Here is a 25,360-nt window from a genome sequence, read left to right on the forward strand (position 1 = left end):
CATACGTCTTCCCTCTCTCCTCTTTCTACTGGCTGGAATGAGAATATGATGGCTGGCATGGGGGCAGCCATCCTGGACGTTGCCATTAGAGCTGACACGTGGTGCACCAGCAGGATAGAAGGGGTGGAGGTTTCTGGCACCAGGGAACCTGCCTGGACCCAGTCCTGGACCACCTTACTCTTGGCTCAAACTGAATTAAGTATGTCTCATTCAAGCCACTGCAATTTTGGATTTTCTGTCATTCACGGCCAAAACTACTCTTAACTGATACAAAATAAGGACCCAGAGGAGCGGGCTGCAGGTAGCAGAAATGGAACTTGGGGCACTGGCTTATCTATGATGCAGTCATGGGGCAGGGATGGTGTGGGCTGGAGGACAGGCGACCCGCATCGTGCAGAAACAAAGCATCTGATAACAGCTGTCCTCTGTTGTGTTTTGAGATGCAGCCCTTGTTCTGAACAAGGATTGAGGGAGGAAGTGGGAGGAGAAACCTGTAATGTAGAGACGCATGAGCTACTTGTCGCTGCCTTTAGCAAAGTCCCACAGGAGAGAGGGACAGGCTCCTGCTGGCCAGGACCGGGGCGGAACGGAGGAAAGGCCGTCTGCCCGCAGCCTGCCATCTACGCTGACCGGGAGCTGGGTGATGTGGAGCCTTGCGGGGCTGAGAGAAGCAGCCGCTGCATCTCTCAGATGACATCAGTCGTTGGAAAGATTTTGTGAAAAGCAGGGCACTTAGTGGAAAATAGAACCAGTGCCTCGTCCTGCCAATCTGTGAGCCTTGTGGCCAAAGTCCTTTGCAGGGTGTTACCTTCCCGCCAGGGCCGGTGGCTTCAGGCAGCTCAAGGCGGGCGGGCGCCGTTGTGCTGAGAGACAGGAGGCTTCAGCCGAGCGTGGAGGCCGACAAGGAAAGACCAGGTCCTCCCCAGGCAAAAATGACACTTCCCGGCCCACCTGGAACTGGCTGTGACCAGGGGAGCCCGTCCGCCAGCGGGACCCACGCGGCGGAGCGGAAGCATATGCTCCTTAAGGGGAGCAGGGGCGCCTCTTTCCAGCCCCTCCCTCTCCCTGCAGGCTGGGTCGTGGCTGCAGAGGGGGGCTAGTGGGGACACTTGGGAATGGAGGCTTCCCACGCGGACAGTGTGCCAGAAGGAGCCTCATCCCGCGCCCCGGAGGCCGTGAGAGCCTGGATCACTACACTTTTACAAGACAGAAACATACGGTTGTCTCTATTTATTGGGGGTTTGTGTTCTGTCATTCTCAGCCAAACTTAGTACTAATTAACTCAAGTTATATAACCAAAAAATCCCCAATAAATAGAAAAAACATGCACAGAGCAAAAATGTCTGTTATGCATCAGAGTAATTACCTTGTTTAGTTAATTTTATTCCTTGATCAGATTTTTTTCCCGTTATGTTCAAACAAACATTTGTGCGTGCCCTTCCCCAGGCTGCATGATGGCTTAATACAGTTCTTTCAAATCCTTTTCCAAAATGGCTGTCACTACCCAACGGCAGATCCATTTAAACAGCCTTTTCTCTGGCCACACAGTATCCTTTCAAGCTTGGATTTGATTTTTGGAAGCTGCTGGGTAAGCAGGTGAGGGATCAGCCTGAACAGGAACACTGTGGGAGTAGGGGTGAGGGTGGGGAGACGGGGTCGAAGACGGGACCTAGAACCATAAAACGTTCAAGCCCGTGGGCATCACTGGGCAGCCGGGCCAGGTGAGCTGGCTGTGCTCAGTTGGCATCCTGCATTCCCAGTATGTCTATTTAAAAACAATCGGTTTTATTCTTTAGCTGTTGCCTTGCGACATTCAAAACCAGGCCCCTGGGATTCTGTGGCTGAGTGAGTTCACATACCTGGGAAGGTGGTGTTACCAGGATGTTTGTTCTAGCCGAGAGTCATCTCTCCAGGATGCTAAGTCAGGCAGTTGAGAAAATCCATACATATCTGAATTCATGAAGGAGGCCTTCACCAGGGAAGGTCGGCGAGCAGTTCCCAGGTTTTAGGAACGATGTCCCCGAGGTCCACTGTTCCCTGGTCTCCAGGAACTACGGTCTCCATTTTAATGAGTCATTTACATCATTTACTACTGGAGGGAGAAAAAGGGAGAATGATTTTATTGTTACTCTTGTTCACACAGTCCAAACAAACCGCCTCCGACAGGGCAAATTCGCTATATATTTTCCAGTCCCTGCAGGGGAGAAGCCCACTTTAATGAAGCTGAGATCAGCAGCCACTGAGAACTCAAGGAGGCTGTAGTTTAAAGGCTCATTCCATAGGCCAGTGGTTCCAACCAGGGCGATTCTGCCCCCAGGGACACTGGGTGATGTCTGGGGACATTCTGGTTGTTGCAGCCGGGGCGGGGGGTGCTCCGGGCACAGAGTGGCGGGAGGCCGGGGATGCTGCCGTCATCCACGGTGCACAGGCTGGTCCCACAACAGGGAACGACCCAGCCCAGGGGGCCAGTAGCGCCGAGGTTACAAACCCTGCCGTAGACCTAGGCGTTCACATTGTTCAGCTGGCAAGAAGCGAGTGACCTCTGTTTTGAAAGAACCTCCTCTCTCAGATAGGCTGAGAGACATACTATAAAGCAGTGGAATAAACTGTGTGAGGAGGGGACTAACCCTGGGCCAGGGCTCCCGCCGTCCCACCACTTACCCTGGGTTGACACTGTCCAGTCATCAAAGCACTCTTAAGCCACTGCTCACAGGGACTGAAAACAGAATAAAGGTAATTAGACAGGCATTGCTTGCCCCTGACCAAAATGAACCTGGAGTAGGCGGGACAAATACGTCCAATGCCTTCACCCCAGCAAAATGAACTCATAGTGCTAAACACTACGTTTAGCAGGAAGTCTGTGTGGAATATTCAGCGCCTGCAGAGCCCAGAGTTGGGCTCAGGACCTCCATGGGACATGTGGCCTGAAAAGGGGTCCACCTCACGGCTGTGTGGGGCTCTGCCCCCTCCTTCCTGGGGGCTCCCCCAGTCTGGCCATCAGCATCTGCTTGTGAAATTGAGGGTTTACTTTGATGGGTGGTTTTCCTGCCTGAGTCCCTAGAGACTCAGCATTTCAGGGACATCACTGGGACCCAGAACCCCCTGTGGCAGAGGAACTTTGGTCTGTCGGTATTGTAGGTATTTGTCTGTCTGTCTGTCTTCCCCCTTCTTCTGGGAAAACACATTTGGGAATTCCTTTGGGCAGCTCCCCGTCTCTTCATCCCCTGCTCACGTGGGCTCTAGGGGTGGGGCATGAATGACCTAAGCTGGTCAGCGCAGCCCAGCCCCTCGGCCACCATAACTGGCTCAGAGGTGAGCATGGCACCCCGTCGAAGCCAGTGAGGGCCAGGCCCAGGAGTTCTACTCAAGTCTTTGGGCAGCGCTGGAGCCTGAGTGGGTGTTAAGTGCGCCGGGACAGTTGCAGCCACTTTGCAAACACGAGGGGAAGCTGCAGGGCTGTAGGGCGGGGGCACCATGTGTAGGCAGCGTGGAGGGGCTGAGGTGAGGGAAGGGCAGAGGCTGGCTCCTCATAACCCCGTTTAGGTCCCGCACCAACTTGTGGTGACGCAGGTCACCTTGGACAATTACTTGAACCAACAAACTTAACTTTGTGCTTGATTCAGGTTTTTAGAAACCAGCCTGAGTAAAAAAATTCCCTTTAATGAAATGACTTGCTTCGAATTTTTAACTGGGAGTCAAACTTTCCCATAGACCCTTCCCTGTGGGCTGCTCCCCCTGCTTCGGGTGGCTTAAAGGGACTGCGGTGATGAGATGGGCCACAGCTGGACAGGGGCTGTGGCAGAATTTTATGAGGAAATGATGAAACCAAGACTAGCATAACCTCGGAAATGGAAACACCGGGTGTTGACCCAGGCACTTCCTTTCAAGAAAGTTCTTTATTGCCATCAAGATTTGAGCCTCTGTATTTGTGCACGTAATAGATTTCTCCTCCTTGAAAGATTCAATTATGGATTCAGGCATCCCAGATTTGATACTTGAGAGTTAATTGAATTTAATAAATTATTTGTAAAAACTTCCCCAGGTTCATCAGATGAAAGGAGGGTAATATTCATGAAATTCTGTTTGTAATTTCACAGCAGTTGATATTCTTCTGTTGCACTTTTTGAGCAGCCTTATGAGATGTGGAAGGTTCAGTGGAAGGAAGGCTGAGGGAGAGCAGGAAGGGGCCAGGTGAGAGGGCTGCATCGCTCCTGCCCTTGCTCCGCACTTCTCTGGCTGTCTGTCCTGGGGCCGGTGGGCAAGAACCGTCTTTGTATTTCCACTTTCTGGATTTGTTTTTTGAAGTTTTCATCCTCCTACTTTGGAAGCATATTGATTTAATCCATCATGTGATTTGTAAATCAAGACCCCAAGGGGCAGCTGTCAGCTTCTCTTAGCTTTAACAGCAGTGGTGACACTGAGTGTGAGACTTGACTCATTCTGTGAGTCAGGTTTTAATATGGAACAAACACTGAGTTGTTCCTCAAAAGCCAAACAGGCTAAGAATAATAATAAAAAAAAATGTAACAGTAGTACAATTCAATAACTATAATGATTAAAATGCCACCTGAGCTTTGCAATGAATGGGGGAAGTTGGAGTGAGAAATTAACCCTGAAATTAATCTCTATGTTAGTCAGGGAAGTTCACGTAAGCAGCTTTAACAGATAAATCCACAAATCCCCTTAATCCAGCAAAGGTTTATCTCTCATGCAGGCAAAGGCCAGCAACTGTACAATCTGGACCTCCAAGCTTGCTGTGGCACAATCCCAGTGGCTCTTAAATTCTGTTGTCCAGAACTGGTCCCATGGCCACAATCTCTGTCCAAGGGAGGCTGGGAGGTGGAGAGGATTTCAACATGGGTATCGAAAGCGCACTGCCTCTCCACCACCAGGAGATGGATTTCTACTCTTGTGTTTGTTAGTCAGAAGCTAAACCTGAGGCTCTGATTTAGATGGTGGAATTATGGGGAATGTCAACGTAGCCCTAACATTGCATCATGCTTCCAACAACCCTGGTGTCCCACAGAGGATCAAAACACGGTGTATTTAAGACATAACGTGGGTGTTTAGAGCATCTGCCGTGGTTTGCGAGGAAGCCAGGGCTGGGCATCAGCTCCGTCCTTCACCTCCTATGTGATCCTGATAACGTTTATTCAACAATTTGAGCCTCTGTTGCTTGGTCTGTAAAGTGAGAAAAGCATTAATTCTTCTCTTACAGGTTTTCAGAAGATCATTGATATCACCATCAGCAGCATTATTATCACCATCATAATCATCACCATCACCACCATCATCATCACCACCATAATCATCACCGTCATTATCAACAGTACGAACAAAGGTGGCTTTTTAGCATCCTAAACAGATTAACCATTATTTGGACACTACATTCCCAGGGAACAGTCTCTAAATGCTAACTTCCACCCCCTGTTGCCATGGCTTCAGAGAGAACTTCACTGTAAGTTTAAGCAGTGGTGCATAAGGTGTGAGGGTAATGGGAAAGTGCGACTGGACCTGGGGACTTTGCATCTGGGGAAACTTCTACAGATTCTCTGTGGTCATTCAGCCGCTGAGCACTGTCCCAGTGAAGGCAACAGGCTGGTTCCAGAACAATCACACTGAACACTTGCACACATCCAGGTTCTAGATCTGACTTAGGAGGTCTGGCTCTGGTCTGGAAACCTGCATTTTAAGTAAGATTTTCAGTGGCTCTTAAACAGTTGTGGATTATTGTTTAAGTTCAGTCTGTACACAGACTACATCCACTCATGTAGTCAACAAATATTTACTGAGCACTGATTAAGTGCCAGGCTTCTGTTAAACACTTGCCTACATTATTTAATTCTCACATTCTGCTATCACTCTCATTTTGTAGACGAGGGAGGGAGGCTTGGGGAAAACAAACGAGTAACTTCCCCAAGGCCACACAGCTAGGAAGTGAACACAGTGGGGTTTGAGTCCAGAGCTCACCCTCCTTATTTGCAAAAAAGGCTCTTTTCCAGGAGCCAACAGAGTGAAACAGGCAGTCAAAACTGTCAGGCCACCTCAGGGCTAAGGAGAACGTAGGCGAGGGGCATGTGTCTATTCTGGGAGGTTAGGGCCTTGGAAGTGGCTTCCTGGAGGAGGTGTCAATTATCCAGGTGGGCCGCTGGGGGGTGTGTGTAGGGGAGGGGAGGAGAACACAGCAGAAGAAACAACACGTGCAAGGTCTGGCAATAAATAACTCTCCTGCGTGAGCTGTGGGGACCGCAGCGTAGGCGCGTTTCGGAGTGTGACTTCCTCTCCACTGGCTTCATCACTGCTTATCAGAGGCGCACAGAAGAGTTTGTTTCTCTTTCTACAAATTGTAATAGATGCTCCTTTAAAGCATATTAGAAGAAAAGAATAACTAGCAAGTCAAACCCATGATGGCATACCTGGTAGTTCTTGGGACGCAGCTAAAGTCAACACACAGGTTAAGAAAGAGCATCAGTGTAAGTGACGTGACAGAGCACACGAGGGACGGCAGAAACGAAGGTGGAAAGCCTGGGGGACCTGACGATTCGGGGTCCCGGCCGGACGGTCTCTGTCCATCCAGCTTAGAGGCTCTGCCCTTGAAGGTCTGTCTGAGTGTGAGCGGCTCTCCTTGTCAACAACGTCACATCTTCCTCGTGGCGCAACGGCGTCCCCCTGCTGCTGCTAACCATGAAGAGATGATGTGCTACACACATTAGGACCTGCAGGGCCAAACTCTGTCCTCAGGCTGGTCAGGAAGAGCTTTGCGCTCTAGGGGGAGGGTCAGGAGGGGAGCTATGCAAGTTCTAAGGTCAGTCGTCATGGGAACCAGCCCAGAGCGGGGACCACTGTTCAAGAATGTTCACTGGCCCCACCCTGATCAGAGCCTCAGGGCCATGGCCACCAGGAGAGTGGCTAAAAATACCTTGGTCCTGGGCCAAGGGCTTACATTTAGAAAACTGCTCTCCAGACGCAGCCCCTGCGAGAGCCGATGTAACACGGGCAGCAGGCAGGCCGCCCGGCTGCAAAGGTCAGCCAGCCCAGGGGGCAGCTCACAGTCTGAGCTCCTGCCAGGATGGCCTTAGGGCTCAGGCTCAAATAAAATGCCACTTTCAACCCCTTTGCTCAAGAGATTTTAGAGCCGTGCAACCGAGCCCTCTCTCTGCTTACTGCCTTAACAGCAAGACCAGGCTGCGTGAGTCAGCAGATGAACACCTTGCATGGAAGGGGCAGGGCTTTTAGCCGACGGCCTTGGAACCCCTCCCGCACCATCTCTGGGAAGCTCCACCTCAAATCACTGCAAGACACAAGAAGCTGAACTCACAGGAGCTTGGACGCCCGTCCTGCTGTCACGTCCCGGCCTCGGAGGAGGGACTGAAGAGAGCAGAAAATGAATCACTTCATGTGGGGAGGGGCCCTAGGCAGGAGTTCCGTCCAAGTCTTCCTTCCGAGCAGCCTGGTGCATGGGGTGGGGAGCTGATTAATGCCAAAACTATAAACAAGGAAGACGCTTGCCTGAGAAATCACACAAATATGCAGGACTGTTTTGTAACTGATTTACGTGCACAAGTCCTGTCTCTTCAAGCAGACACAGTTTCTGGGGGCAGAACCGTGTGGAGCGTCCCTTTAATGGTTTTATTCACGACAGCTGCTTTAATTGAGCCCTTAATCTGTGCCAAGCACACAGCGCTTCTCCATGCACCACTGGGATCAATCCTCACGGAAGTGCAGCCGGCTGGGCCGGCGCTGCCTCTGCTCACCAAGACCCCGTGCGGGTTCTGCTCACGCTCCACAGCTGTCAGAGGGGCGTGAGGATCCGGCCTCGGGTCCTCGGACACTCTGCTAACCTGCCTGGGCTGACGCTCCCAGGGACGGGCAGGCAGGTAGCCCTTGCTCAGTGGACTGAGTGATCTTGTGGCCCCAGGTCTCTGGGCCATGATTAATAAGGCCATGGTTATTTTTGAAGGTAGGATTTGGTCAGGATCCTGAGGCTGAAATAGAAGCCACACTTTTGATCCCCTGTGGGGTATTATCCAGGGCTCCTGGTGACCTTTGTCCTGGATCAGAAGCCTCTGACGCAGACCAGAGCAGCGGTTCTCAAAGTGGGGTGCCCTGGCCCAGCAGCAGCGTTACCTGGGAGCTCGTTAAAGTGCATGTTCTCAGAATCAGAAACTGGGCTGGGGCCGGTGCTGCGCATATCAACAAGCCCTCCCGGGGGCTCTGATGCTCAGAAGTCTGAGAACTACAGCCCCAGGAGGTGACAGGTTCCCTCACTGCCTTGGCTGTAGCCCCTGAGCCCTGCTGTGCCGACAGTCAGGGTGGAGGTGAGCCCAAGCAGGGGGCTCCAGATGGTGAGCTGTCCCTCGTGGGGAGGGCTGGGCTGGGGGCTGCTGTCAGGTCCCTGGTATGTGTGTGGCGCTGGCCCCGCTGGGCTGGCGTTTCAGGACAGGGCCCCAGGGACGGGTGATGGAGTTACAGCCACTGAAAGCATGCTTCTCTCCAGGTGGCTCCAAGGTCGCGAGACCTGCTCGTGGGGCTTTCCCCTTCCAGGCCATAAGTGGAACAGAAAATCTGGGGATGCCACCGTGCCTCAGGCTTCTGCCTCCCCAGCATTTCACATGCAAAGAGAAATCTGAGCTTAAGGTGAAATGCTAGACTCTGCTTTGGACTTTGTTTCCACCGTGAAGATAGATTGTCCCAATAACCACATTTCAGCTCCGGATGAAATACCCAGTGACTCAGGATGTGCGTTCGTTTGCAAAGTTTACTCGCCCAATAAATCATTCTTTGGCAGAGATGCCGTTAACTAATAATTCACAGTGGTAACCTTCAATCAACTGTGATTAAAGAACTTCTGCTGAATGGCAGGGGGATAACACGCTTTTCTAAATGCCAGCAGCAAAATCTGCTTACGCCATCCATCTTCGCTTTGATAAACTGCCCTTAACTAATAATTCCAGATGGAAGGATTTTAAATCAAGCATAGGGGCTGGCAGGAGAAGCACAAACTCTCAATAACTGTGAAGACAATTTTATTGCAAACTGTCTTCAGATGGGCGATATTCATTTAGGTTCTAAAGAGCAGGTGACAGTCCAGCGTTTTCCGAGGAACCTTACAGAATGTGGGCAATTCACACCCGCTGCATAGGAGTTCAGCTGTGAGGTGCAGATTTCACACGTTGTGTCCTTGGACGAAGACCAGGTTCTGGGCGTGCCCCTCCAGCCTGTCTCTCCCACTCTGTCTGGAATCCTATCTCCCAGTCACGCTGAGATTTCCTGGCTCCCTCCTCTTTGGCCTGCGGATGCCAGCTGGGATGGCCTTGGCCAGCATCCAGGTCCAGCTCATGTTTCTCCTCTGGCCCCCAGGACTCCGTACAGCGCCCCCTTGCGTGGCACGAGGGAAGTGCACCTCCTCCTGGCTGGTCTGCCTCCCCCCGCCCGCCGCAGGCAAGCCTCGGGGAGCAAGTGCCGAGTCTTACCCTCTCCTGCAGCCTTTCACTCCACGGGGCCTGGCACGAGGGGGGCGCTTCACTGGCGCGTGCCGTGCTAACAGCTGAGGGGACAGAGCCCCTTGCCGGTTCACTAAGGACAGATGTCTGCCCAATAAATCAGACGGTCACGGTGGAGGGAACCTAAGCCACCAGGGGCCAGAATCACGCGGGGCGCTTGTTAACACGCCGACGCCGGGGCCCCACCTCCAGAGGCTCATTCAGCAGGTCTGGGCTGGGGCCCTGGGAACCTGCACTTTCAATTGCCTGCCAAAACCTGAGGCCTTCCGCCCTAACCTTCCCTCTTTGCCTCTAAAAGCCAGGCCTGCAGCCTTTGAGCCACATGCTCATTTTCTAACAAGGATATTGGTGACACGGGTCTGTGTCCCTTGAACACGCACGAATGAATGGTAGGAAGTGTAACGGGGAGCTGCGGAGGTCCAGATGGCCAAGGGAGACCGACTGAGGATGAACTGTTGTGAAACCACACGTTCACCGGCCCGTTCAGCGCGTACTTACTGAGCATCTGCACAAGCGCCAGGCAGGGGCCGGGGCTAGGGAAGACGCGGACAGCAGGCCCAGCCCAGCAGCAGGGAGCCCGCAGTCTGCGGAAGGTGACGGCGGTGAAGCCCTCATGTCCCGTAGGTGGGGGGTGGGGAGTGGCGTCCGCACTGCTGGGGTCTCCAGCTGCATGTGCTTCCTGCCCAGGGCAGGCGAGCATCTCCTTGTCCAGGCTACATTGCAGAGGACCGCGGTCAGAACACTGTGGGGTGGGATTCCAGCATCAGGATGTTTCAAATCCCCTCAAGTGATTCCAGTGTAGCCAGCACTGGACTGGAGGCAGTGGGCACACACTGAGGTGCTGGGGGAAGTGGCTCAAGGAAGGAGGGGGGCAGGAAGGGCACTTTTGCAAAAGCAGCTCTGAGTTCTCAAAAGGAAGACCCAGAACCGCAGAACGGTGGCCATGCAACGGTAGGTGTACTGGGCGCCTGGTATGTGAGGGGCTGACGGGGCTGCGCTGCTGTCAGAGCACACAGCTGATTCTGAAGAGCTCACGTACGTCAAAGAAGGGAGGAGACTCCATCAGTAGCTTTTTTCCAGCCACATGTTGAAATGATACATTTGAGATAAATCGCTGGGTATATTGGGATAAACAAGGCCTATTTTAAAATCAATTTCGTTATTTCCCCCTTTTTAGAATGTGGCTATTAGAAACAAGATTTGGGGTGTAGTAAAATACACAGCTATCAGAAAATTCTAAATTACGGGGCTCACATTACATTCCTTAAAGCCTAGGCCAGAGCTGCTAAGATGCTTATGCCCCACGGTCCCTGCACCAGCAGCGTCCGCGTGACCTGGGGAATCGCTAGTAACGCACATCTTAGGCCCCGCACACACTGAACTGGGGGTTCTGGGAGTGGGGCCCAGGAAGCAGCATTCTGACAAGCCCTCCCGGTGATCCTGATGCACACTGAAGATAGGGAGCCTTCCGACAAAGAACCCTCCGCCACGTCCTCCGCCGGCCTCTTGTCTGTAGAAAAACTGTAGCCAAAGAATACATTTACTCAGAGAAGCGGGAAAACGCGGAGACAAAGGACAACAGTCAAGACAAAATAATAGTTTAGCCACAAAACAAAGTCAAGGACCTTGACTTCCTCTTCCAGGGCTACAGATAATCTTCTGAGCCATATCCTTTGAGCCATTCTGCAGATACCTAAACCCCACCAGGTGGAAGAAGTTAACCACACAATGACCAGACTGCAGCCACGACATAAGCTCCTGCGTCTTGCACAATTCCAAGAACTGACCTCAAGAAAATGGGAACAAACTGACCTTGGAGCAGATTAAATGTACTTAATACAATCAAGATGCTGATCAGATCACCACATGACCAATTTCAAGATGACTGTCAGAGCTCACTGTTGTGTTCTGAACATAGCACCCCCCTGCCGCAACCTGTGCACCCCTGACACACCTTTTAAAACTTCTTGTCCCCTGATCAGCAATGGGGAGTTGGTTCTTTGGGACATGAGTCCACCTTCTCCTCAGGATTACCAGCTTCCTCAATAAAATTATCTTTCCTTTTTATCCAGCAAGTGTCTCTCAGTAGTAGATTCATGAGTGACAAGTGGCTGAACCTGAGTTTGTTGACACCAGGAGGGGGTTGGGGCAGTGCAGTAACAGGTGCTGGAGAACACCATTATTTCACGTTTGTGACTAAATGAATGACCCCCCAGCAAGCTGGTCTTGCATCTGGGGCAGAGCCTGGATGGAAGCAGACGTCTGATTTCCTTCCCCGGAAGTACAGCTTCTGTGACTTTGCAGGGGGATGAGTGTACACCCTCCACTCTGGGGAACCCTTCTCCTCCAGGGCAAGGACAGGACAGCTTACTGTGTTTAATCCCAGGAATTACTGTTTCGAGCTTTCTCTTCCTGCAATGGTGACGTGGTTATTTAGAGGTTATAATGTGGCGGGACAAGGACCCACAGTTCACCCAGCCACCCAGCCACATCCTCTGTGTTGAAAGCATAACAAGATACTTAAGTTTTATCTCTACCGTGGGGACAGACTTCAAAGTCACGTCTGAGTATCACAAGAGAAAAGAAACAAACTTCCTCTACTGGTTTCTGAAGAGGTCCCACCAAGCCCACAAGGTTCTACACACCAAGGGGAAAGCGGTTTTAAAGTTTAGCACATTTTGAATATCTGCCAAGAAAGACAAGCTAGGAGATGACGGATTTGTGACCAAGATTAAGAGGATTAGCAGCTTCTTGGGCAGCCTCCCAATAAAAGGCTGGCCTGAGGTCATCCAAACTGTCCCAGTGTGGAAGTGGAGATCCACAGTGACCTGCTCGGAGAGTGTAACAAGACCAGGAGAAGGTCCTGCTTAAAAACTGCATGTAATCCATGCTGGCTGCACTAGGAGGTGGAAGGAAAATCCACTGCCTGAGAAAGCTCTTTGTTGGACTTATTTGTCGCAAGAGACAAAGTACAGGGTGTTGTATGGAATGGGGACATCTTGGCAAAGAAAGCCAAGTTATTCTGCATAATAAGGTAAATGTGAGTCCCTCATGTCCTAGTTAGAGACGTTTTTCACTCCCTGGGCTGGAAATGTTCCCCATTGTAGTTTACACTCCCTGGTCCTCCGAGCAGTGGCTCCTGAATGCCTATCTTTTGGGGAGGCCTGAGAGAGAGATGTGGAGCAGGGCGTGGGGTACCAGGGAAGCAGGGGGGAACTGGGAAAACTGGACCCTGTGTGCGTGTGTGGGGGTAAGGAGAGAGCTCCTGCGATAGCATGAGGCTGGCCCCCTGTGCTCGTCTCATCTGAAGTCTGGTTTTCGGTGGTTTTCTGTCCGGTGGTACCATTTGCCTCTGTCATACTCCTCCCACTTCAAACCAGCGTGCAATTTTATGCCAACTAACTCTGCGTGAGCCTTGCAGGCTGGTGTAGTGGGGAGAGCAAAAGAGGCCATATTCAAGTTTGGGGCAACACAGAGCAGTGTGTGGGCCCCAGCCACAGCAGAGACACTGGGGGTCCTGGACAAAAGCAAGAGGAAAGGTCAGGTGACCTTCAGAAGGTATAAGCCCCCCCCCCCCCCCAATTTCTTAGAGCCCTCAGAAGTATTCTGGAGAGGACTGGCTACACCACAGACACATGTGATGTTGAGAATTGGGTCCTCCACACCGGATGGTGAGGGACAGGGAGGTTCTAGGGGCTGGAGGGTTGCTGCCTGTGTGTTCGGGAAATGTGTAGCTGCAGTTAAGAAACATCTCCACAAACACAGACCTCCATAACAGAGATCACCCCACCCCTTCCTCCCATATTTTATTCTTAAAGAGATAAAGCCTTAGCTACCCAAACTTTTTGACTTTCTGGATGAACTAAATTTTTGGAGGGTTCCCCACAGCTGAGGTCTTCCTGGATTCCCCTCTTTAGAATGTTGTCGCAAATGTTCATTTCCCACGTTCCAGACTGCCTGCCTTTCCCTGGGAGGGCTGGGACTGCCTCCCCGCCTGTAGGGCCCCAGCACCGCACCCAGTGCCTGGCCTACAGTAGGGCTCAGAAGGTATTTTTGCACGATGAGTGAATGAGCGGGTGATCACTTAGTAACAAAGGTCCTTTGAAGATTCCAAGGCTGCATTCAAGCTCAGGACACCCCTGACTGACTGGCCAGCAGCCCGGTGGGCCCACGAACAGGACTGTCCCTGTGCAGTGTGGTGCAGGGTGGGGGCTTCATGAATCCATCCATAACCATCCCATCCTAGCACCTGATGTGTCTGCAAACCTGAAGGTGGTGATGTCTGACATTACTTTAATGTTCTCATCAATAAAATGGGGATGAAAATACCCATCTAGGAGGTTATGAAGAGGATTAAATTGGAAAAGAAAAAGTATTTCAAAGTACTTATTGTGCTTGACAGGGAGTAGGTGTCCAGGAAATTTTAGTTTCCTCCTCTTCCCTTTCTGTCTTCTCTGCCTCACACCTTTCATTTTGGGAAATTTTCTCCTCTTCTTTCCAAAGTTCTGGTGGGACTGTTAATCTGGTTGGCCCCAAACTGGCCAATTGGAGTATCCTATTGTTCCAGGACCCTGTGATTGGTCCAGGGGTGAGCATGTGACCCAAGCAAGCCAATGGGAGACTTTTGAGAGGGTTGACAGATGCTGGGTTTCTCTTTCCCTGGGTCCCTGGGCTGTGGGGTGAAGGCGTGCGGCTGGGAGGTGGCCAGCCTTGCCCCTGATGCCTACTGGAGATGCAGCAGTTTAGACAGACGGAGAGGTTGGATGCTGACACACTGTTTAGACTCCTGCATCTAGCTTTGCCTGAAGCCGATCCATTTTCTGATTTCTCTATTCCAGGAGTCAATATTCCCTACTTCTTGTTAATCTAGTTTATTTTGGGTTTTGTCACTTTCAATCAAAATGGTCCTGATAATACTTTATCTCTGTCCTTCTTTCCTTTTTTCTTGCTTCCTTTCTCCCTCTCCCTTCACCCTCCTCCCATGCTTTCTTTTCTCTTGCTCAGAGTCCCCATTTCTCTCGGTAGCTAGCTAGGACCCCAGTTTTGTCCCTATCTTTCTGTCCATTCACCACTTCAATGGTGTCCTCATATAACTGAGATTCTGACACCTGGACATTAAAAACAGTAATGACGAGACCCTTTCAGGACTCAGGGGCACACAGCTCTCGCAGGAGCACGATGGGCAGCGTGTTGACGTTACGGATCAGGGAAAGTTATCCTTCCTTCTGCCCCAGTCCACACTTCACACTGCTGGCCTCTACCTTCCTCACTTTTGTTTTCATGTAAACAAAACCATTTTGTTCTCACATATCACAAGGACCAGCCTGTGTTGATCCCCCAGGTGTGTTCTGAATCCTGTCTCTAGCTTCTGCTTGTGGCTGACATGACTTGGGGCTTAACTGGATAGGACAGAGCCTGTCAGGTGCGAAGTCCCACCCTGAGATGGGGCTGAGGATGAGTGAGGCCTGCTGCTCCACCGCTGGGTCTGGCACCCCAGGACTCCACTGAACAGTAACAGGCAAAGGATGTCATCTGCCTCCTGGGGTCTCTTGAGCAGTGGGCGGTCTTATCTGCCAGCAGGGGTTTGTGGCTATTGACAGGGTGGAAATATTGTTCTTAGAGGAACGGGGATGAATTAGCCTATTAATGTGCCCATGGTCCAAAACCCAAGGAGCATCTGCTGGAGCCATAAGGGGCATATTTTTGTGGCTGGAGGGAAGCCCAAGTATTGGGATTTGATTACAAGCATCAGCAGGGGTTGTTTGGAAACTTCACAGAGAGAAGGCAATGAAGCACCAGCAGGCAGTGGCACCGGCGCCTGTGTAATCATCCCCGCCGCCCTCAGAGCCAGTCTCTTTTTCCAAAGGGTGGTGGCTGGAAGCGGGGAGGCACAAGCCGGCGCCTGTGCTCACACTGAGCCACTCATCATCGCAATGGCCACAGCTCTGACTTGCGCACGACCCTTCCATCGTCTCTGTCTCCCCAGCTTCTGTTGTTCAAATACCACCTTTGACATCTTTGCTGTTTGTGAAGCACCGGCCCTATCGTTTATTTCATTAAAAAAAACAAACCCAAAACCTCTTTTTTTCCCCTTAAAATAAAAATGTACTTAAAAAGTAAATTCCCCAAATGGAAAAACATCTTCTAAGTGGAAACTAGTAACACTTGCTATGAATGGAAGAAACCATAAAAAATAGGTTGTAAAAAATATTATTAGAGACTTCTGGTTTCTGGGCCAGTATGTAAGCAGCTGAAAGACGCCACTCTGTCCTAAGAACGGGTCAAAAGCCAAACAAACTGAAAAACCACCAGCTCTTCTTAGATCCGTCCGAGTAGTGAGGTCACAGGGCAAACTGCTGCCACCCCCAAACTGGAGACGCTGACGGGCAAAGACAGAGAAACACAGCTTACCTGAGTAGAGACTCCCGCAGCCCCCGGGGCCGGTGATCTGCTGAAGGCTGAGAGTGGAAAACCGCAGGAGCCAGGCGTCAGGCCCTAACGCTTCTGTCAATTTCACCTCTAGGAGCTTGACCAGATTTTCACAGTGAACATCAGAAAAGAAAAAAAAAAACTCCAATCTTGCTTCTGGCGGGGGAGAGGAACAGGAACCATTTTTAAATACACCAGAGCACTCTGTTCTTCTGAACAAGGTCTGCGCTCAAGAGAAGCGAGTTAGCCAGAACCCAGCCTCCTGGGGATTTATCAGACCCTAACTGACCTGAGGGAAGAGAAACACCCCCCTCCAGCCCACAGCGCCCTTCGGTCCCACCTGAGAAACAATCAGAGACGCCTGCGAAGCTCGCAGTCCAGAGGCACAGGCTCACCAAGACCGAGACCCAGCCACGGGCCACAGGCCGCCCGCCCCACCCCACTCCTACCCACCGGGTCGCTAGAGGCCTAGGGACCACGGGTCCTTTCACCCAGTAAGTCACATCCGGCCAGGAAAAAGCTCTAAGACATACTAAAAGGCAAAAACACAACCTGAAAGGACAGGCGATATCAGCACTGGACTCAGATACGGCGGGGATACCGGGCCGTCACACCAGGGCAAACGACTGCGAGTCAGAGGCTAAAGGCTCTCATGGGTCAAATCAACAGCACGTGAGAACAGATGGGAGCTGTGAGCAGAGAGAGTCTAAGAAAGAACCAAAATGAAATGCTAGAGCGCAAACCACCGTCGGGCGGTGCAGAGCACCTCTGATGGGTGGTCAGTAGGCTGGGCAGGCCTGAGCAAAGCCCCTCTGAGCCGGGGGACGTCTCAGCGGGAGCCCGCCACGCTTAAAAGCAAACGGAACAAAAGATTAGGGGGGAAAGAAAGAACAGGATATCCAGGACCTGCGGGGCAACCAGCAAAGGTACAACACACATGTAATGGAAACTCCAGGAGGAGAAGAAAGAGAGGAAGAAACAGAAGAATTATTTAAAACAATAGTCATTGAAAATTTTCCCAAACTACTGTCAGATATCAAACCACAGATTCAGGAAGCTCAGAGAACGATGAACACGGTAAAGTGCCCCTAAAACTACACCTAGGCTTACCATTTTCAAACTCTAGAAATATCAAAGATGAAGAAAAATTCCTGAGAGAAGCCAAAGGGAAAAAACAGAACACCTACAGAGGAGTGAAGATAAGAGTTACATCCAGCTTCTCAAAAACTATGTGAGCAAGAGAGTGAAGTGAAATAATTGAAGTGCTGGGAAAGACCCCAGCAATCTCCCATTCTGTACTCCGTGAGGTTACTTTCAGAAGTGAAGAGGAAATAAAGACCTTCTCAGTGGAACAAAAATGGAGGGAATTGGTTGCCAGTAGACCTGCCTTACAAGAAGTTCTTTATAGAGAAGGACAATGATACAGGTCAGAAATTCAGATCTATGTAAAGAAAGAAAAGCATCAGAGAAGGAACAAGTGAAGGTAAAATAAAAACCTTTATTTTTCTTACTCTTAATTCATCTAGCAGATAACAGTTTATTTAAAAAAATAACAACCATGTATTCAAGAATGTGTGTCTCTCTTTCCATCCACCTATGCGTTTGTGTGCGTGTGTACAAGTGAAACGAATGGCAGCAATGAAACAAGGGACCGGAAGAGGAACTGGGATTCTCTGGTAAGTAGGAGGCGCTCACACTAACCACGAGCTAGCGCAGCGGTTTTGGAAAGCGGACTTGGATTAGCTGTAATTGTATACTGCGAACTCTAGGGGAGCTACTGAAAAAGTGAAAAAAAAAAAAAAAAGGTATAACTGATATGTTAAGAGAGAAAATGGAATCATAAAAAAATGTTCAGTTAAAATCACAAGAGGCAGAAGAGTGCGGACAGGAACAGACGCCAAGAACAGGGGCGACAAGCAGAAAACAGGAACAACCATGGCAGGTGTTACTCCAGCTGTACCAGTGGTCAGGTGAAAAGTCGGTGCTCCAAACGTACCAATTACGAGACATTGTCAGAGTGGATCAAGAAACAGCACCCAACTACACGTCGTCTGTGAGCTGCAACGACACACCTGCTAGAACGGACCAGGTCGGGAACACTGACAGCGCCAAACGCCGGCAGGGATGGGGCGCAACGGAGTCCCTTTCCCTACTGGTGGGGATGCAAAATGAGGTGGCGCTTTGGAAGACAGGGTGGCAATTCCTCATCGAACTAATCCAGCTCTTACCATGCGATGCACCAACTCTGCTCCTTAGTATTCACCCAAAGGAGCTGAAAATTGACGTCCTCGCAAAAACCTGCACTCGGATGTTTACAGCACCTGTCGTCACGATGGCCAAAACCTGGCAGCAATCAAGATGTCCTTCGTAGGTGAACAAATAAACTGTCCTATATCCTCACGATGGAATATTGTTCAGTGCTCAAAAGAAACAAGCCACCAAACCATGGAAAGACACGGCGGAACCCTCAACCCATGTTACTACATGAGAGGAACCGACCTGAAAGGGTACATCCAGTAATTCCACCTGTATGATATTCTGAGAAAGGCAAAACCACGGAGACACTAAAAAGATCAGTGGTTGCTAGAAAGCAGGGGGAGGGAATGGGGAACAGGTGGAGCACAGGGGATTTTTAGGGCCATGAAACCGCTCTGTGTGATACTGTAATGGTGGATACATGCCATTACACGTGACAAACAGAAAATAAAAAGTTAAATGTAAAAAGTTACACACACACACATACTGGTCGGTAGTGCCTGCCACGGGCTCTGAGTGAGGCCTGCCCTTTAATTTATGATGACTTGGCGGGTGTTAGAGACATGGAAACGCTGACGTGTCGCCTTCTCATTCTGTGTCCCCAGAGGCATGGGACGGTGAGTCAGAAAGAAAGTGGCTTCTCACTGAGCTGCTGTCAGCGCCCCTCAGATCACCCTCTCCCGTGCCCAGAGGTGTGTGCCCTGTGCGTTTAGGGGCCGATCTCTCTCACTCATTCTGCGTCTAACCCCTCAAGTTGGGCACTGTTGTGCTCATCTCAGAGTTGAAGAAACAAGCCTCAAAGAGGCTGCCCAGAAGGGACGTTCAGCAGTGGGGTTTCCAGCCCAGAGCTGTTGTGATCTGACATCACGCGGAGGCGGGGGAGACCTGCCCCAGCTCACCTGGCGGGCGCAGAAGCAGGGCCTGGTGTCGACCAGCGATGGCCGTCGCTGTTCACGATCATTCACCTCTTGTTCCAGCTGTCAGCCGTGGAGCCGCCGCATTGTGGGGGGCAAGCAGCAGGCAGGACTCCGACGGATGTAGCAGACAGGGCGTCCCCTGCAGGGCGTGGCCCAGCGCTGACCAGGCGTCCTCTGCAGGGCGTGGCCCAGCGCAGGGATTCAGAGCGGAAGCTGGAGAAACAGGCCTGGAGAACCAGACCACAGTCGCTCCTCCCTGTGCCCAGGACGCCCAGGGCGGTGCTGCAGGAGTGAGTGGGCACTTGGCCTTTTCTTCCCTCCCCGGATCTGTCTGTTCCAGGATGGGGACCTGATGGGCCTGCTCAGTCACGTGTTCCCCTGGGCAAGGTGGGCTCCTTGTTCAGATGGCCTGCAGGACCTCACACAGTAGAGGAGGAGTTATTCCCCAAAGGGAGGCCAGGGTGAATCATCGAAGCGGGGAGGCTAACAGTAGCCTCCAAGCCTGCAGAAGCTACCTACAGCACCCACTGGGTGCCAGCTCAATGCCAGGCGGACTGCCTGCCACCCCACCCCACCCCTCCAAGAGGGAGTGGCAGGCTCGTCTGGTCCTCTCTCCGCCGTGGGCTCTGGAGAGATGGCCTGGGTTGGTCATATTTCAGAGCAGGAAGGGATGTTAGAGAGCTCTTAGCTCAGCTTCCCGAGCCCTCGGTCAGCGGCGGTCTCGGCCCCTCCTTCCTGCTGTGACCCCTGCACACCGCCACACCCTCTGTGACTCCAGGCCCGCTGCAGCCTCCGCACTGCCGTCCATCTCAGCCCGTTCTCTTCCCAGGAGCCTCCCCTTGCTGGCACCCCCTCTTCCAGAGGGCCCACCCTGATTCAAATCAACGCTGTGCAACTGCAGCCTCATTTCCACCATTTAAGAAACGAATTATCTCGGGATATCTTTTCCAATGATAGGTTTCATTAAATTAAACCCAAGGCACTTACATTTCCTGCAAAGAGCAGGCTGACTAAATATGGAATCAGATGCGCTATTGTTGCACCACGAGGCCTTCCCTGGGCTGACTAAATATGGCAGAAATATGTTGGAATTTCTTTAGAAATCATCACGTTGGCTTTTGAGGTCTAGCTGGTGACCAAGGTAATGGGCTATGGAGCTAGGACCCCCTGGGGTTTAAATCCAGGCTCGGCCACCTGGGGCTGTGTGACCATGTGGAAGTCACATCGCCACTCTGGGTCTCAGTGTTCCCATCTGCGTGATGTGGCAACAACAGTTCCTACCTCCCAGCCTTGTGAGGATTAAATAAATGTAACACTCCACAAGGTTAGCTATGAACACACCCACACAGACTCGCAGCGAGGGTCTCACAGGAAGAGGAACGTGGCCAGGAAGCTCACCGCCACCCTTCAGGACATCAGAACATATCATATGTGCATAAAAGGACAAGACGGAAAGGAGAAAAAAATAGTGCAGGGAAGGTGGTCATTTCTTTAAGACTTAAGAGCAGGAGTCAGCTGCCCGAGACCCTCCCCCCTCCTCGCTTTGTTTTGTCTGCCAAGTAGAGGCAGTGCCTCCTTTCCACTGTATTTCTTAATTGAGTAAACTCCGTGATCCTAAACGCAAACACACCCCAGCAGCGCAAACAAGCGCTGTTCTCTGCACACGCTGCTTCCGAAAGAGCTGGAGCGCGCCGTTCAACCGGCCGAGGGGCGCACGGGTCCAGACCGGAGGCCGCGTGTGACCGAGGTGCCCTGCAAGCTCGGCCCACCGGCTCCTTCCTTGTCAGGCGGTTCATTCACTCACTCATTTGTCCTTTCACTCGTTCATTCGTTCATCTATTCGTTCATTCGGTTATTTGGTTTCCTGTCTCATGGATCCCTTTCTGTCCCAGATTTGGCCTCACATATTCTCGCTGATTCGTTAACTCCTTGATACCTTCAAAGAGGTATTTAAAATTTTTTGTCCAGATTTTGTTATTTTTTTTAAGTGAGGGGATTTGTTCAAAGACCCCAGCCTGCCGTTGTTGGGAGAACTCCCTCAAAACCACATATGTGAAAAATTGAAGCACCTTCAACCTAAGGTCCATTACGGTACATTCCAGGCCGATGGGGTAATACACTGTCGTGAAAAGTGTTAAAAAGTTTTCCTGTTGTGATAAAATACTAACAAAATTTTGATGGAAAAGTCAGAATACAATTCTTTTACTTTATCCTCATTTCAAAAAAAGATCTGTCCGAGCATAGACTAGGAAGAGAGTCAACTTTTTATAGTGGTTACAGCTCAATGGCTGAGTTTCTTCTCCAACATGCGCCTACAATTCCTAAGTTTTATGCTTAGAGAATGTATCACCTCTAGTCAGAAAAATCAGGGGAAAGCATTTACATTGCTTCAGGTCTGTGCACCTGCCGCCCTCTCTCCAGCTCGCGGCCCCGGAGCCCGTCTGCACGTCCGTCCACAGGGAGGCCAGCGCTGCTCGGGGAGTCAGTCCATACCAGGAAGTGTTGTTCCCGATTTTCTCTCTGAGTTTGGGGGGCAGGCGAGGAGGGCACCGGGTGTGTCTCCTGGATGTTTTGTTTGGGTCAAATGTCTTATTCCAGCTCTGTCTCGTCAGTACATCGTGGTGAACATTTGCTGGCGAGCCACTGCATGCTAATCACCACACAATGTACCAAATTCTGAAACGTTTGTGCTGGAAGGGAGCTTAGAGATCCTTTAGCCAGCTGAAGCATTAGGCATAAGACACACACATGCCCCAGCTGGGCTGCTCCAGAGGGTGTGCGCGTGCACGTGTGTGTGCGTGTGTGTGTGTGTTTGGGGGGAATCCCAACCGTGCCTGAGGTCACCCGTCCACTCCCCCAACAGGTGGCTTCTGGGGCAGGTTTGTGGACCCTGGTGTCCTGTGTAACATCCTGTGAGAACAGATGCTCCAGGCCTCCCCCTGTGTAGGGGGGCTCAGTCCCCACCAACTAGGTGAGGACCCTGTGTTCTCTCTTCTGAGCACAGCGTTCAAAATGCAGCACGACTGCCTGCTTGGGGTGCTGCCCGCCTCCTCCGCCCGGTGCCCATGGCCCTTCCCACCAGGCGCCTCCCATGAGGCTCTCCGGGCCCCAGGCCCCATCATTCTGTCCTTGAGACGCATCCCATCCCTCCTTGGCACAGGGTGTCCCTCGCACACAACTTTTCCCCCACAGGACACCCCTTCCCACCTCTCCTGCTCCCTCCCCTCTGCCCTCCTTAGAAATGCCACACTTGGCCAAGTCATCACGTTACCTCCTCAAAGCAGCAGGCAGAAGGGGCCCCGTGACTCCCTGGGCCGTCTCCGCGTCTCAGCAGAGTGCAGGCCAGTCCAGGGCAGGGACCCTGTTTGCCCAGCTCCCCAGAGCATCTGCAGGCCACATCCTCAGCACGGTGTCGGCAAGTTACTGGCCTCTCTACCTCTCCTTTCCACCTTTGTACAAGGTGGGTAATACTAATATGGAGGCTCACAGGGGTCTTGGGAGAAGAGTTCCTCCAGGAAAGTGCTCAGAAGGCTGGCTGGTGGGCACAGAGGGCAGCGGGCACATGTGACCTGGTCAAGGGCAGTGGGCACTCGTGACCTGGTTACTGTCCAGGCAGCAATGCAGGCGTCTCCCACCATCTGCGTGCGTCCGGCCTTGTTACTGCACCTAGAAGCCCTGCCTTCTGGTTAGAGGGCTTGCCCGCCCTGCAGCCTCTGCGGCCCGGCCCCTTGACCTTGCCTTCCTAGCTGCTTTGCAGACTCTGCCTCAAATGCTGATTCACTTCCCTCTTCCCGACTCTGACCGCTGTTAGAGAGGCTGGTCACTGGCTTTCTCCATCCCCATCCGTTTCTGGGGTGTTGGCCCAGCAGGACAGAGTGGTTTCCTGTTCACGTCCTATGCTCTGGGCCTTGTGAAATCCTGGTCAACAGCGACGCCCAGCAACGCTGATGGTGCCTGATGTCCACTGCGGTCCAAGTCACCTGTCCTGAGAATGGGACACTCAGATAAAGGACGTTGCCCCGTGGGTCAGGCCAAACCCGGTTATCACAGCCCAGGGCCTGGGGACCACGAGTCCGCCTTGCAGCCATGTGGCTGGCGGTAAACTTCCATGACATAGTGCAAAAGCCGTTTAGCACCTTTAAAGAAATTGGAATGGGTTTTCATGTGTGGTGGTGCTGAAAATTGAGAATAATGACAGAATTATTAACAATGGGCTTCCCAGGCTTGGACTCTTAACTGCCTGTGGCCTGTAAAGCTGACAAATCAACGCTGTAGACTCCGGGCAGTCTCGGGAGCCTGGGACAATGGCTCTTAATTCTTTTGTTTATTGGTTGTGAGAACTGCTTTTGGGGTAGAGGGATGTTGTAAAGGCAAGAAATGGCCTAGAGCCCAGAGCCAAGAGGCCTGGGGTCCTGCCGTGACTGCTCTCAGGAAGTGGCTTGAACTGATGAGGGCAAATGGATTCTGCAAACGATGGATCTGCCTGGGCTCCAAGGTGGCTCTCCAGGTAGCTAGGCTGGGGAAAGGCTGAGCTGAAGTTAAGCAGGGTCATTTTCTGCAGGACTTCTCAGTGCTTTTAATGACATTATAATGACAGGTGATGTTTATTAAGCGCTTACTCTGAGCAATAACAGTGCTAAAAGCTCTGCATCTGACCTCATTTTATCTTCATCAACTGGTAGAAGAGGAGAAGCTGGCGCTTGGAGATGACAGCTTCCCTCCTGCTCACAGAGCCAGTGAGTGGAAGTGTCTGCTCTTACCTTGGGTCTGTCTGACCAAAGAGCCTGTGCTCTAACCACTATGCTGTCTCTCTATCCTGTCCAGAGACCCTGGATGGAACCTTGAAATTGTGCAGTCCAACGTTCCCATTTTCCAGATGGAGCTTTCTCTGGACCTCTGAGAGGATGAGCTGCAGGACTCCTCTCCTCCGTCCTCCACTCTGCCCATGTCCCTTTGGTGCTCAGATGGGGCCCCTTAGAGCAGGGTGGTAAGGGTGGGACACTTGGGCCTTTTGCGTGGTTGTTTGTTGGTAGAACGTGCCCTTGGGTGCTTTACTGCTTGGCTCCACCATCTGTGCTGTGCAACTTTCAGCAACTTACTTAACCTCTCTGTGCCTTAATGCCCTCATCTGTAAATAGTGCCCCTCACTCATAGATTTGCTATTGAGTGTTAACAGAGTTACTGTATGTAAAATAGGGGAAAGTCATAAGATGCGAGGCCAGGTGACTTTCCCCAACCCACCCAAGGCCTAGAGTCCACCTTACTCAAGGGATGGGTCAGCCCGGTGGCTCCTGCCAAGGGAGGAATAAAATTGGTAATGAATTCTTCCCAGAAGGAAACAAAAGCAGGTGTGAGACTGGAAAATAAACCCCTCTTCTCTGAAGCATTTCAACAATTGGCCAGCAGATGGCAGAAGCAAGCCAGGAAAGGGAGCCTGTGCCCCGCCTGCAGGGCGGCTGCTGCCTTTGGAACTCCATGGTGTTGGCTTGTTGTATTAAGAGATCTCCAGGTAAGAGCCGTCCTTCACTCTGAGCAGGATTCTAAACAGACTCCGCACCAGCTTTGTGGCCGGGCCCCAGGGCCCCAGGCTCCCACCTGCTCCCGCGGGCACTGACGCCCACTTGCTCCTCCAAGTCGGCCCCCTGCAGACAGGACTGGCTAGTCTCTCTGTCCCTCGACACAGAGCACTGAGGCCTGGGACGGGAGCAGGGACAGTGTGATGCTGGCACTCAGTGGGGTTCTAGACAACAGTTCCAGGAGGCCGGCCCCAGCTTGCGGCTGACTGTTCACTCACTTGACAAGGACTTCTGGAGCTTCAGCACACAGTGGTGTGTGGCTGCCAGGAAGCGCACGTTCTGGGGAGAGAAACTAGCTAGCAAGGGGTGAGATGAAGTGGGATCCTGCAGGCGCAAGAGTGGAGGCCGGGCTGGGGAAGGGGAGGCAGGCGCGGGACAACTTTAGGCAGAGTGGTCAGGGAAGGGTGGCTGGGACCTGAGTGACCAGAGCAGCCACTGCCCGGGGAGCTGGGAGTGGGGCCTACCAGGAGGGCGCAGCAGCACTGACCCTGGAGGAGGGATGGGCTCCTGTGTTCAGCACTAGAAGGCCCGTGAGGCTAAGCAGAATTTGTGGGCGGGGAGGGGCCTGGGTGCCTGTAAGGAGGCTCGGGGGTGGAGATTCCACCCTGCAGAGAGTGTGCAATTACCCAAATGGCCAAACGCTGCGGTTTCACGTGGTTCAACCTCACCTTTTCTGAGC

At 51.9% G+C, this 25,360-nt stretch overlaps 2 long non-coding RNA genes across 2 annotated transcripts; both read right to left on the reverse strand.

Annotated features, from left to right (window-relative positions):
• Positions 1–3,834: 3,834 nt before the first annotated feature.
• LOC116657868 lies at positions 3,835–7,453 on the reverse strand. Its single transcript, XR_004313022.1, has 3 exons — positions 7,319–7,453; positions 6,417–6,678; positions 3,835–5,181 (listed from the first exon to the last, which is right to left on the reverse strand). It is a non-coding gene; the product is annotated as an uncharacterized LOC116657868 (long non-coding RNA).
• A 2,923-nt stretch (positions 7,454–10,376) lies between these two features.
• On the reverse strand, positions 10,377–23,114 carry LOC116657867. Its single transcript, XR_004313021.1, has 4 exons — positions 22,377–23,114; positions 19,088–19,523; positions 15,915–16,088; positions 10,377–11,024 (listed from the first exon to the last, which is right to left on the reverse strand). It is a non-coding gene; the product is annotated as an uncharacterized LOC116657867 (long non-coding RNA).
• Positions 23,115–25,360: the final 2,246 nt, after the last annotated feature.

The sequence above is a fragment of the Camelus ferus genome, chromosome 19 (assembly GCF_009834535.1).
Source record: "Camelus ferus isolate YT-003-E chromosome 19, BCGSAC_Cfer_1.0, whole genome shotgun sequence".
Taxonomy (NCBI): domain Eukaryota; kingdom Metazoa; phylum Chordata; class Mammalia; order Artiodactyla; family Camelidae; genus Camelus; species Camelus ferus.